Source organism: Ambystoma mexicanum, chromosome 3q, assembly GCF_040938575.1.
Source record: "Ambystoma mexicanum isolate Mex_15411 chromosome 3q, UKY_AmexF1_1, whole genome shotgun sequence".
Taxonomy (NCBI): Eukaryota; Metazoa; Chordata; class Amphibia; order Caudata; family Ambystomatidae; genus Ambystoma; species Ambystoma mexicanum.
In genome coordinates, this window is record NC_090926.1 from 204,558,508 (window position 1) to 204,572,247 (window position 13,740).

Here is a 13,740-nt window from a genome sequence, read left to right on the forward strand (position 1 = left end):
CATGCGCTGCCTTCATATCCAATAGGGAAACCCTCATTAAGGACAAGCGCAGACACCAGTTTATTCACTGACCGGCGTTGGCACAACTGTCCAGGTGATGAGGTGAATGTAATGCTCTGCTCTCAGATCCTCACCGGGTTTTCTGATTCTAACCTTCCATAAAGGTGGCCTGACAGAGTCATGTTATATAATTCTTGTAGCTGACCTGGACACCATGAGAGCTAAGGGTTTGTGGTAGGTCACCATCACTACCTGTTGTCTGTATACAGACACCATAAACCGCACCATAAACACCACCAAAGCCCTAGTGGCTCATAGCAGCATGGCCCGATTCTTACCAACAAAAAAAACACTTTAGCGTTCCAATGTGTACCATCCCCAGGAATAAGCTCCGATTCTGAGGAGCCTACAGGGTATCAGCCGTGTGAACATCTATCACTTTGGCACCGTCAGGTGATAACCCAGCAGCTTCAAAAACATAGCCAAAAATTATTTGCAGATACACAAAAACACACTTTACATGGTAGTGTGGTAAACCCTACTCTTGCAATGTAGCCTGCACACTTGGCTACGGGTTTAATGTGTTCCTCTTCACTGGACACATGAATGAAAATGTCATCACGGACGTTGAGCACACCAGGTAATTCATTCAACACACTCCTAATAGTGTGCTGGGGTACCTTTGCTACAGAGGTGTTAGGCAAGATTGTATGCAGTACCCTTTGGGCGCACTACAACAACCCTGACCTCCTGGCAATAGGAACCTAACCTTTGGTATAAGCTTGTACTACACAGGTTGGTAGCGTGTTGAGCAGCCAGGTTTATATCAAGAGGGGTCAATGTGAGCTGTAGGGGAGTTACACAGAGATTCACAGTGACAAGTATTCAAACAAACACTTGCACACCAGGTTTCTTGAATAAACAATTATTAATTTATCAGTCAGTTAGAATAAGCCTTCTTCCGAAGGGGGCAATATAACAGTAACACTCAAATACACTTCAAAAATACACACTCTTAATATTTCTAAATCAGTAAGTACCCTTTTGGGATGGCCAACAGGCACTACCTACACCCTCAGGTGACTTCAATAGTTAGGGTGCTGGGGACATTAATATATCACTGTTGTATTTAGATTTAAGAGTTTGTCATAGAGTAAGGTTATTATGACACAACAAGAGATCTCACAAATATTTCTCAAAGCCGGTAAGTACTTTTGTAAACCCCCAATGCAAAGCGAGTTAACCCTTTCCTGGAAGGAAGACCAAACACATTCACAGAGGGGAAGAAGAGTCATTCAGGGAGCCAGGCTAAGCCAAAGTCAATTGGAGTCAAACTCTAGGTGAAACTGAAACACTTCTCAGAGGTAGGTAAAGGTCTTGCACAATGTTTTAAAAGTCTTTGTAGAAAGAAGAATTCAAAGTAGGGCCACAGCTGTTTAGGCTTGTGAAGTGAAGAAGCTGTCAGCAACTCTACAGAGCAACCACGACAAGTCTCACCAATAGAGAACAAGTGTAGTTACACAACAAGAGGTAAGTTCTCTTAGACTGTACAGTACGTTTAGGTTGAAGAAATGAATGTGCAGCAGATTACTTCTGTTCCTGTGCAGCTCTGCAGATCCTGGTGTTCCTGTGCCTCAGTCGTGTGGACAAAAGGGAGGACTTCTGGGGACTCCTGCACTGCAATGGGACAGTCACTGACTGCAACCAGCAATCTTCAAACAAGTGACACTGCAGTGTTTCAGCTCCTCGCGTCTACCGTAAATAGGAACACCAGGGTTTCTGGCTGTCGAGATGGACTTTCCTTGCATCTGGGGTCCAGCACTCTGTTGAGGTGGCTGAGGCTCGGTCAGTCCTACTTCCTGGGAGTGCGGAGGATCTTCCTGGAACTCTTGGACAACTTTAAAAAGCAATGCGCACAATCTGGTGTTCCTCTCCCTGGCTTTTCGGTTTCCAGCAGCAACTCTGTGGAAATTTAACCAGCTCCGAGAGGATGTCCAGGTGGCTTACTTTGGAATTGATTGGTCCCACCAACTCAAAAGGGAGAAGTCGTCCTTGCAGGGGCTTCTCTGTCGATATGAATTTGGAGTTTCAGCACAGCAGCAGGGCTTCACCGGGCAAACCAACGGTCCAGGAGATGCAGCAGGCATCCTTTTCAAGTTCTTCGGTTCCTTCGTCCAGTGGTCGGACTGCCTTCCAAGCCAAAAGCCTCACCTTTTATTCAGGTTTCTCCCATTCGTTCCAGCCTAGCTGTTAGTCACCCAGCAGGGTGGCTGTCCTTGCCGGACAGTCAGCCGGCCAATCACTACAGAGTGCATTTTCATCTCCTAGGAGACGAAGCACAGGGAGTTTCTGGCACCTCCCTCACTTCCTGCCCCCACCAGACACCCTGGAGCCAGAGGCAGGCTTCACTTGTGAATCCCGCCAAAGGCAAAGCGAACAAAGGGACCAAACCTTGTTTGGCGTGCAGAGTAAATCTCAAAAAGGACCTTTCCAAGAAGAAAAGAAGGGTGCTTACTGCAGCTGCGAACGCAGCCCGCGGTAAATGCACACCACGGTAGTTAAAAGTAAACCACTGCCACCAGCCATTCATCGAGGAAAAGGTAACATAAAAATGTTACATGAGATGCTAGACAAAGGGGATACTAAGTAACCCCTCCAGCACCCTATTGTAAGATAGTGTGTGCTGGGTCTAGAAAGTTACAAATGTAAGTACAGTCAATTTCACTTTACTGGTCTTGGAAACAGTAGTTTATCCAAGAGAAGGTATTCAAACCTTTGGGAAATCTGAAAGACTTCCCAGTGCCACTGCACTGAAGGTGCTGGGTGACACAATGTAAAAGATGCATATGGAGTCTGTCGGACTCCATAACCAAAAGAAACACAGAGTTCAAAAATCACATTCAAATACATGAGAGAGTGGGAAAAAGGGTCTCACTCTCTCCAGGTTAAAAAAAAATCAAGTCCTCAAACCCAGCAAAGTTGCTGGGGGTCTCTAAGGTAGAGGGAATTAGCACATTTCTGAGAATTCTCCCTAACAAGAGGCTACCCAGAAAGGGATGCAACTCTATCTTGGTAAAGTTTAGAAAAGGTGGCTATCTACCCAATGAAGCATTACCTGATGGTGTCCCACAATTGGAAAGCTATTATAGGCCTTGCAGGCGGAAGTTTGTGCGGTCCTACTGGGATACACACCTGATGGGGCACACAGGCACTTTGTCATTTAGCTGCAACCCCAACAGACTGGCTTAGGTGGTGCAGATGTGCACCTGGAAGCACAGGTTGAGGCCCACAAGCACTCCAGAGCCGCTACCCTTTAGGATGGTATACTCCTTAGACCTCCACACCACTTCAGAGTAGGCAGAGTTCGTACCGGCCCCTTCAACCAATTATTATGCAGTGAGTATTTCAACGCTGTTGTAGTTAGCTCTCTGGACTGTGACAGGGTTAGCAACCGTTGTAGGTGCTGCATAGGGAGCCTCAATGCTCCATCCCATGGGCCCCAGCGCACTGGCATCATATAAACCAAACTTACAGGACAGCTGCTGGGATGTCAGTGGAGGGCGGGGCACACCTACCAGTCATTGTCAGTTTTTTTAGCACTGCCGCTCTGGATGTTTGGGCGTGGGTTTAGCACCACGCAGAACTAAACTGCACTGACACACTGGCTTACTTTCTGCGTCAGCTCAAGCATGTACTTGTACAGGCAGTACTTAATTTAACAGTGACGTTACTAAGTCTGAACACGCAAATGTTAGGACGTAATAGGTAGCATGTCTCATACATGGTGACACTAGGACATACGAACTACTGATATGAGACATGTCAGTGCAAAAATATCCACATTAATATAATTTGTAAAATTAACATAATATCAAAAAAGATTGTTTTACATTCAGCTGATAGTTTATACAACCTTACTGTTAAAAGATATTCATAAAAGTACGATTCCTTATGTAATATTTAAAATGGTTGCATTTTGTTTACGTTTAATGGGATAAATCACAATTGTGTGACGAATCCCTGGATGGCGTCCCTTTTTGGGTGGGGGAGAGCCTTTCTCATGTGGCCAGGGTACTGCAGCCACAGGCCTGGAGGCAGAGCACTGCAGGAGGACACATGAGGGGTGAATCCCTCATGTGATGAGGGATGACAATATCAGGAGAACGCATTATGCCAATACCCCTGTAGAGAGTTTCAGATACTCAGACGCAGTTCCTACCTCCCTTAAGTGCTATTGCAGAATAGGCAAGCCTAACCCAGTACCAAACACTGAGATGAGGAAGAGTAGAGAATTCCCAATTGAAGATCAGACCTCAGCCACTGGAACGAAGAAGAACATGAATAACCCAAGGGAGAACAACAACATTGTCATGAAGAAGAGGTGCAGAGTACCGAAGAGCACCCCGCAGAAACAACAGGAGCGGCCTAGTCTCTACTGGGAGGAGGAAGCATGAAGATTGCTCCTAGAAACACTAGTGACCATTCCAGTGGTTCCTGAAATCTGATAAGTCAATTCACGCACATGATCAGAATAAAAAGACGAGGGAAATCAGGAAGTAGAATGCAGTCGTGGATGCAGGACAGCCCAGGAGCAGAGCAGCAGGAGAACCAGAGAAACCCTCAAGGAAGGAGCGACATGGAGAACGCAGCCCAGGGAAAGAGGTCGGTTCAGCTCCTCAGAAGAGAGGTGGACCACGGGGAGCAGTTACTTGTTGGTGGCGACCAGCTTCCCAAGACTGCAGGATGAGTCCTCCCTGCAGGATCCACAAGGAAGAGGACCGTGATCGCTACCACTATGAACACCCGAGAAGAGGTCGAGAGCTCCGGAGCCATTCCCGAAGTACTGGCTGCGACGGGTGATACTGAGACGTAGAAAGCGCCCAGAACAGGTGTCCCACATTGCTCAGATGTCTACATCCCCTCCAGCATGTAGGGTTTCTCATCATTTACACTGCATAGAGCCTGACTGGGGTGCAATAGACACACTGTATCAGCTTGTATTGAATTTCTCTATTTTCGAAATTGTGGGAGACCTCAATAATCAATGTTAAGAATAAATATAGATCTTCGGTCCCCAGATTAAGCTGTAGGTCCTCGGACCACTTGGCAGTGAGGATAGTACTTCTGCTCAAATTATTCGGGATACATTATAGAAGGCCTTGATTTTGGGAAAACTGGTTATGTCCCTGGCCAGCTCCGATTCACTCTGGCACGTGTTGCTTCTGAGATTTGTGTGTTAACTAATGATATTCATGCTCTATGCTGTAGCCATTCATTTGACGTGAAGCGTAGTGCCTCCCTGACCTCTGAGAATAGTAGCAGAGTGGTCTCGTAATATGCATCTATAATGCGAACATTATACCAGTCCTATTCTTGCCTAAACTTCGTCCACCCATCTGTGCATAAAGAAAACAATGCCCCGAGACTAAGCCAGTTCACGTCAGTCCCTGTTAGTTTGAGCATTTGACGCCAGCGTCTTAATGTAGGCCCTATAATGGGATTTTTTTTTAATGTGTTTTGGTATCTTTGATGGTGGTGCCACTATTATCTCCTGGGCTGAATGGTTGTATTAGGGCCAACTCAGTTAGCCGGCAGCTAGCGTCATCCTCCCCGTTGAGCCACCTCTTAACCCAGCATATTTGCGCTGCCCAATAGTAAGCTCTCTAATATCGAAGAGCGAGTCCCCACAGTCTTCTTTAGTCGCATGTAATATTTTGATATTAAGCCTGGCTTTCTTGTGGCGACAGATAAATCTTCCATTAGCACCATGGGCACAGGTGCCAGCCAGTCAGGAAGCTTGGAATGTGGGCTGAATCTTTTGGTATAGGCCTGCTTTCCGAGCTCCCCCATGACTGCGAGCCCCTCGCCCTGGCCTATCTTGCTCCCTCTCGCCTCCCCATACCGCCATTAACACTACATGTGGGTACTAAAGGCAACGATACATGAATCTGCACCTGTTCCCGATGTGTGTCGCAGGTTGGAATGAAGGTACGTTTTTCCTTTTTTTTTACATTTTAACATCGCCTTTATCACCAGAGCGTAGTTGCTTGCAGGTGCTGAGGCAGCAGCAGGCTGACCTTGTCGGTAACAGTCCTATTGCACGTGTTAAGGGACCCTTACTTCGGTTGGGCCTTTAACTTGGGCGGTGGGCCTTTACCACCTCAGGGCATAGCTCCTCAATCTGCCTTTCAAGATCGCAGATCATGGGTGTTGGTTATTTATTTAATGTATTTATTTATTTATTTGTTTGTATAGCGCTGCAGCCTGCGGGCATCAGAGCGCATTCCATGAAGACAGGACATGAGAGGACAGTGTACAGGACAGTGGCGGACCACACATATAAGTCCATTCAAGCAGAATGCACGGTTTAAGGGGACCTAACCGGAAATTATTTAAATAAGAAAGTCTTTAATTGCTTTCTGAAGTGTGGATAGTTTGTTTCCAGCCGCAAGGTCACGGGTAGTTGGGGCGAGGGAACCATCTGCGCCAGGTACACCAATTTGCGTAGGGTGTTAGTTTTCACAGCATTAATTCTGCCCATGCGTGATAATGGTACAATATTCCATTTGATCATGTTGTTTTTGATTTTGTGTATTATAGAGCGCTGGTAGAGCAACTCAATCAGTTTGATGTACGTGGACTGCAAACATGTAGTCCCACCATGTACCATCTAAAGCTTTTTCAGCAACAAGAGATAATACTAGGTCTTCATCTTGACGGAAGTGTAATAAGCATCATATGTTATCGGAAGAGTGCCTGTTAATTATAAAGTGTCTGATCCTGATTTACGAGACAGGGTAATAAATGCTCTAGCCGCCTTGCTAAGCATTTGGCTAGTATCTTTAGATCAGAGTTGATGGGATATTGGTCTGTATGAGCTACATTCAGTGAGGTCTCTACCAGGTTTAAGGAAAACTATTATGTTTGCTGCCAGCATGAACCCTGGAAGATGGCCCGATTCACATGATTCTGTATACACTACAGCCAGTCTGGGTGCTAATTTCTGGACTAATGCCATGCAGAGATCTATTGGCAGACTGTCTGGTCCCACTGCGTTACCCAAAGCTCTGGCCACCTGTCCTTCAGTGATTAGCGCATTCAGTGGAAGCAGCTCCTCCGTCGTGACCATAGGGATTTGGATTTGCTGTAAAAACGGATTGTCTTTGGTCTTCATGCATATGTTCTTGTGTAGCATACAGCTCTCCATAATACTCTGAATAATTAATTTATGTCACTGTCCCCGGTCAGAACCCCCCCCCCCACTTTGTTTTGAATCTTTTAGATTATTTTGGCACGTTGTTGGCATACTTTTAATTTCCGATCTTCTATGTTTTTTAATCATGGAAGTAGAGAGGAATCTTTGGCCCTCTAATGTGCCAGCTCGGCCGTTCGGCTGTGAAACGTACTTAGAGTTTACGTTCATGGGACCATCGTGAGATACAACACCCTCTGAAGAAGGCGTTCTATGCATCCCAGCATCTGAGCGAGTTAAGATTCTCATACCAGATGTTTTTAGTCTCTTCAAGCAAGTTCTCCATAAAGTCTTGGCAGTGTAGTGTTGTCAGATTACATCTCCAGGTTGGGGTTTGTTTACACTTGTTTCGAAAGGTGCTCCTGCTCAAGTCTGGGGCATAGTCGGAGCGTGTCACAGGGAGTATGTCACATTGATCAACATTAGGGATGACACTGGCTGGGAGCAAGCAATAGTCGAATATGGCATAGCTAAAATGGAGATGCGAGTAGTAGGTGAAAGCCCTTTGAGATAGGTGCAGCGTCCTCCATACGTCTACTATACAGAGCTCTTCCATCAGAGCGAGAACCATTCTGTTCTTATGGGGCACATATTGGGGTGCAGCTGCTGTGATCCATCTATCCACTGCATGCGACAGGACGCTGTTAATGTCTCTCCCTATGAGTGTCAGTAGCCCCATGAAGGATGCACAAGTTGAATACCTGTGTGAAAAAGCCAGGATTATCCTCTGTGGGGCCGTACATGTTAATTAGGGTAAGTCGCTGTTGATATAGCGTCCCCTGTACTAGGATATACCTTCCCTCTTAGTCTGACAGTGTCGCGAACTGTGAAGGTGATCCCCATGTGACAGTTGCATGGACTACCTGACTCACCCCTCCCCTGCATAGATTAGCCAATTCCATCTTATCCATGTCCATCTCTTGGAGACATTGTACGTCCCTCCGATTGTCTTTCAAATTATTTAAGAGCTTGTGTCTTTTGATCGGGTCCCCCATCCCTTGTATATTTAACATTATACAAGTTAGATTAACCATACTAGGTTATGTGTAAAGACCTTACAGCCCGCCCTTTACCATTGTTGGGTTCTGCGCCTTCCACCCAGGTGTGATCGTGTCAATGTAGTGTGGTCTATAGAGGCGTGTCCATGGAATACTGTGCTCCCGTCTATAGCGTAAGGGGTGCTCAGTAGCATGGTCTACCGCCCTACCAGTGCATAATTAAAGCAACATTTCCTGCCATGGCTTGAACGTACCTAGACATTGCATCATAGACCTAAACCGATCATAGAAGAAACCCAGCAAACCTTGCAGGCATATAGTAGAAGCCAATGCAAGAGCCCAGAGATGCCCCTGAACCTTCTTTAATGAAAATATTGGGGCCATCAATCTGACAATCTCTAGTCTGCCTAGATCTTTAGCTCCTCCTATATCTGATCTGGGGACAAATGCAACCTTGTCCTCCCCGAGCTCTCAAAGATTATGTCACTTGTGAACAACATGAAACCATCTTCTGAGCAGGTCCCACCCTGCTGTGTCAAAACATTTAATGACAATATTCGTAGTCTCGCTCCAGCCCTAACTACACTGCATTTTCTCTCAGAACCTGAAGATTACATATACATAGCCTCTCCTAAAGAAAGCCAGTGTGGATCCTAGTATCCCTTCCAGTTACTGTCCCATTTTCAACACATCTTTCATTGGAACGATTCAGGAATCGTCGGCCACTAGTGCATCATAGTGGTTTTCTTAAACTCAGAGCCTATAGCATGATCACCAATCTTGCTTTATACAGTCAAAAGCACAACAACAGCACTTCTTTTCATGAGAGTGGACACCCTGTGATCACTGAACACCAACTGCCCTTTCATCCTCATTCTTGTGGACCTATCTATGGCATTTAACTTCATTAACCATACTACTCACCCGCTGCCTGCAGACATCATCTGCCGTTTCTGGCTCTGCTCTCTTGTCTGAACTGCTCTTTCTTGTCAGATTGGAATATTCAGGCTAAGTACAGTTTCTCTTCACAGTCTGTCAATAAAATACTACAGAGTACCTCTATTCAGTCCTTGTCACTCTGTAACCGGCACCTCCCTGGTGGGCTATATTACCCCAAACACAACCATTGTCCATACCTATGTAAATGATGCTCAGATTGCCTTTGTCTTCAGAAATCTTGCCCTGCACTGCATCCCATCTCGGAATACCTCCTCTAGATTCAACAGTGATTAATCGACAACACCCGCTGCCTGAAAGCTTTGTAGGCAGAGATAATTTATTTTGGCATTCCTGCTGCTATTCCTTTTGCCTGGTATCCCTCCCTAGGACTTTCTACCATCCCTCTTGACCCAGAGGAAAAACATGATGTCATCTCTCACGTTCTCATGTCCTTTGTGCCTCAGATTCAAGAACCCACTAAAAGTCTAATCTCCAGCTGCATCTTCTGCAGCGCATCCTCCCATTCCTCAATATGACTCAATAAGTCCAGTTCCCCTCATCAATGGTTCCTTTACGGCTGGACCATTCTAACAGTCTTCTTTCTGCACTTCCTCAAAACCTCAACTAAAGGTGATCCACAATAAAGCAGGTAGGCTCATTGTGGGCCCTAAATCTAGACATACATCATGCCTGCTCTTCTATCCCGGCACTGTCCCCCTGTCAGAGTGTGCATTACTTTAAATCTTGCTTACTGGAACAACAATCCTCTGAATCCTAGGCTAACCTTCATGCAAAACACCAGAGCGTTGCAACCTCCAAAACACTAGTCATCACTGCCTTTAGGAAAAAACACTTGATGGGAGTATAGTAGCTGCAGGGTCCTGCCTCTGGAGCAGCTTACTTACGCAAACCACCCCATTTTCATAAAAGAGTGAAGCTTGTCCTTTTCATGGAATCCTACTGACTTGACTGGTGAGCATACATAGCTATGCAGCAATCTTGCCTGATATAACTACCCTGTTCTATGCGGGTCACTCCTTTTCTGTTCTGCACTTGTGGTGTGCTGGTTATACACTTGCAATGTACAAACCACTTTTCCTGTAACCTATCTAAATGTAATTACCTAGGCATCTACTTTGCAGAAAAATGTATAGGAAAAACAGTATGGAAAAACAAATAATCTAATTACACACATGATCGCAGGTATCATGTTAGTCTTCAATCGGCTAAAGACTAACAAGCGGGTTCCCTGCTAAACACGTATACTGCTAAGGCTGTATCAATGGCACTATACAGTGCCGGAATTTGGGGCTTCCATAACTCAGATTATAATATGCATACTTTTCAACCAGTATCTGGCACTCCTTGCCCACCGCATCGCCGCCCTCTGCCCCCACTTCCAGTGCTATGCGGACGATGCCCAGCTCATTTTCAGGCTACCCTCGGCCTCCTCCTCTCCTTCCCTCATCTCCGACTGTCTGTCTGCTATCCAGGAATGGTGTGCCGCCAATGACCTCTGCCTTAACGCCAGTAAGACTGAGATTCTACTCATCGGCGCACCCACTCCCTCCTTCCCTGCAGCTCTCTGGCCGGCCTCCCTTGGCCCCCTTCCTGCCCCTACCTGCAAGGCTAAAAACCTCGGGGTCATCTTCGACTCCACACTCTCCTTCTCTCCTCATATATCTGATGTCTCTAAGAAATCACACTACCAGCTGCACCTCCTCAGAGGTATTCTTCCCTTCCTCTCCTTCCCCCAGAAGCTCACTGGTTCTCTCAAGGCTGGACTACTGTAACAGCCTCTATCTTAATCTCCCTGCCTCCACTCTCCGCCCTCTGCAACTTATCCAGAACAGAACTGCGAGACTTGTCCTTGGCCTCAAGCCCAGGGACCGTATCTCTCCAGCACTGAAATCTCTTCACTGGCTCCCAGTGGCTGCGAGGATTAAGTTCAAAACACTCTGCATTGTCCACAAGGCCTTCTGGGGCCTGGGGCCTAAATACCTTCAACTCTCTCTTCCTAAATATCTTCCTTCACGAGCCCTTCGCTCATCCATCTCTAACTCCCTCATGGTCAGCCGCTTCTCGAAGCAACGTGCTGGGGGTAGATCTCTCTCCGCAGCAGGGGCCTCCCTCTGGAACAGCCTGCCTGCCTCCCTGAAACTTGAGGAGAACCATCTCCGGTTCCGGAAGCACCTCAAAACCTTCCTCTTCGCTTCTGCCTTCTCTCTCCCTCTCCCCTGCTAAACCTGCTTAACTCCCCACTGAATTCTGCACTTAACCTGCATCTGGGCCACTCTCAGCGACCTCGGTCCAGGGCCCAGCCACTCTCCACTTGCACTGCCCCCCTGGCTCCCCCTGCACTGTGGAACTGTCACTGTATCCCTACAGCCCCCTACCCAGCACTTGCTCTGCACTTACCTCGCACTTGCCACCAGCTGGCCCTTTTTATTTATTATTTATCATTTATTATTTTTTTACGCCACTTACCTTGTACTGCACTTTTCCCCCCACCTCCTCCCCCTGCACTTTCTCCTTTTCCCCTTACCTCTGCACTTGCGCGATCTGAATGACACCTGGCCTAGTAGGATCGCTTGTCCGTCTTCCCCTTGTTTCCCTCCCTCCCTGCCTCGTCGCGCCTTGAAACACTTGTGTATAGGCTCGTTACAAATACCATATCATATCATATCATATCATATCATATCATAAGACCATCTAAACATTGCCCCTTTCTGCATGACAAATGACTAACCTGATGCTGGACTTTAAGGGAATTTCTTTTAATAGAAAGAGCTGGTTTAATCTTTTGCACGTTAGTACAGTTCTAGATATAAAGAAAGTGGAAATACTTTTGAAAAACATTGCACCCAGCAGGTTGAGACAATTATATATTTTTTTGCCCATTGTAAGAGCTGCAACATCACTTCCGCTCTAGGAAAACAGGCAATATAGTCAACTTGAACCGGTTTTGTTACATCTCTTTAAAACCCTTTAACTGCTAAGGGCGTCTATGTTCGTCCTGAAATTCCCATAAGGAATCATTGTAAACTCTGCCAACCCCAGCACTTAATGGCAGGTGAAAAAGGTGCATTTTGGGCCCTGGACAAATATGCTTCCCAAGAAAGAGCCACATGAATATCAGGGACAGTCTAAGAGGAATGCATTCATTTAAAAGTGATACATTGTACATCTGTTTTCAATGAATGTTATATGTCGTTTGTACTTAAAAATGTGTATAACCTATTTAATGTAATGTTTTATGAATATTTTGTATTTGTATTTATTAGGTTTATATAGCGCTTTACACCAAAGTGCTTTACAAGAAACAACAAGAATACATTAGAATAAAATGGAAGCATTATTGTACAACATGAGACAAACCATCAAAAGCAATATATAGAACAGTTTTCAGAAGAGAAACTGAACTGGGGAAGAGTAAGAGGGAATAAAGGTTCAGGGGAAGGAGAATGCAGAAGATGATCTTTCAAGGAACAAGGAAGAACAGAAGGAGGTGTAAGAGGAAATGGAGCGGATAGGGAGGTAGAGTATTCCAGTGTAGAGGGGCAAGGAGCTGAAAGGAACGGAAACGAGAACGGGCACAAGCGGAAGAAGGAACAGTAAGTAGGAAGAGATCAGCAGATCTGAGGGGGCGAGTAGGAGCATAGAATGAGAGAAGAGAGGAAAGGTAGGGGGGGATAATATGAAGAGATTTAAAGACGAGAGAGAGGAAGGTAAATTTAAATTGGAAAAAACGTTGTAAATTGCTAGCCTGATCAACCAGAAAGCCTTCCCCAACTGTTTGCAGCAGCCAGTACACAGCTCAAGGCAACTATGCCTCCTGCTCCTTTGACAATGTTTCAGAGTTGGCTTCAACAAACAATTTTACCAATGGACTAGACAACCATGCCCTTGTGCACAAAGGCAGTAGTGGCGTGGCACTTAACGCACCTTAACATGATTCCAACTTGCAGACTTCCATGTTGAAGTCCTCGTTTAAGAATACAAAGAAGAAGTCGAATTTGCCTTTTACTTGGACCGAGGCACTGCGAGTTCCCAAATTTAAAAAAGCAATCTAGAGATGACCCGTGATATTATCGCCTGATTGCTCTATTGGACACCACCAGAAAGGTCATAATGACCTGTAATTGAAAGAATTGAGTGAATGGACTAGGCATCTTGACACCCTTTCAAAGATGCTTAAGAAGTAACCTGTCAACCATACACAATGGATCCTGTCTAATAGTATTATCTAAGAATTCACTGATGAATGGAGCACACTTTTGTATGTGGACTCTATAGACCTCATCGTTGCTTTGCCCGCGTTGGTAGGTCGATTGTGGCAAAAACAGACTGTCTGGGGAATAGATGGGGGGGCCTGCCGAACCATACAATCTTATTACACTTGAATACTTCTTTTACAGTGGGACTACACAATGACTGAAGTGTCAGATATGTAAAATAAATAGTGGTCTCAAACAAGCGTGTGTGTTAACCCAGTTACTTTAATATTTATACTGCTGATAGACATTGCCCTTAGTTCTGCACAGAAATGAC

General features: G+C 45.7%; 1 protein-coding gene across 6 annotated transcripts in view; it reads right to left on the reverse strand.

Annotated features, from left to right (window-relative positions):
• STAT6 (signal transducer and activator of transcription 6) overlaps positions 1–13,740 on the reverse strand; it is a 1,449,539-nt gene that overhangs the window by 968,582 nt on the left and 467,217 nt on the right. The window lies entirely within an intron of this gene.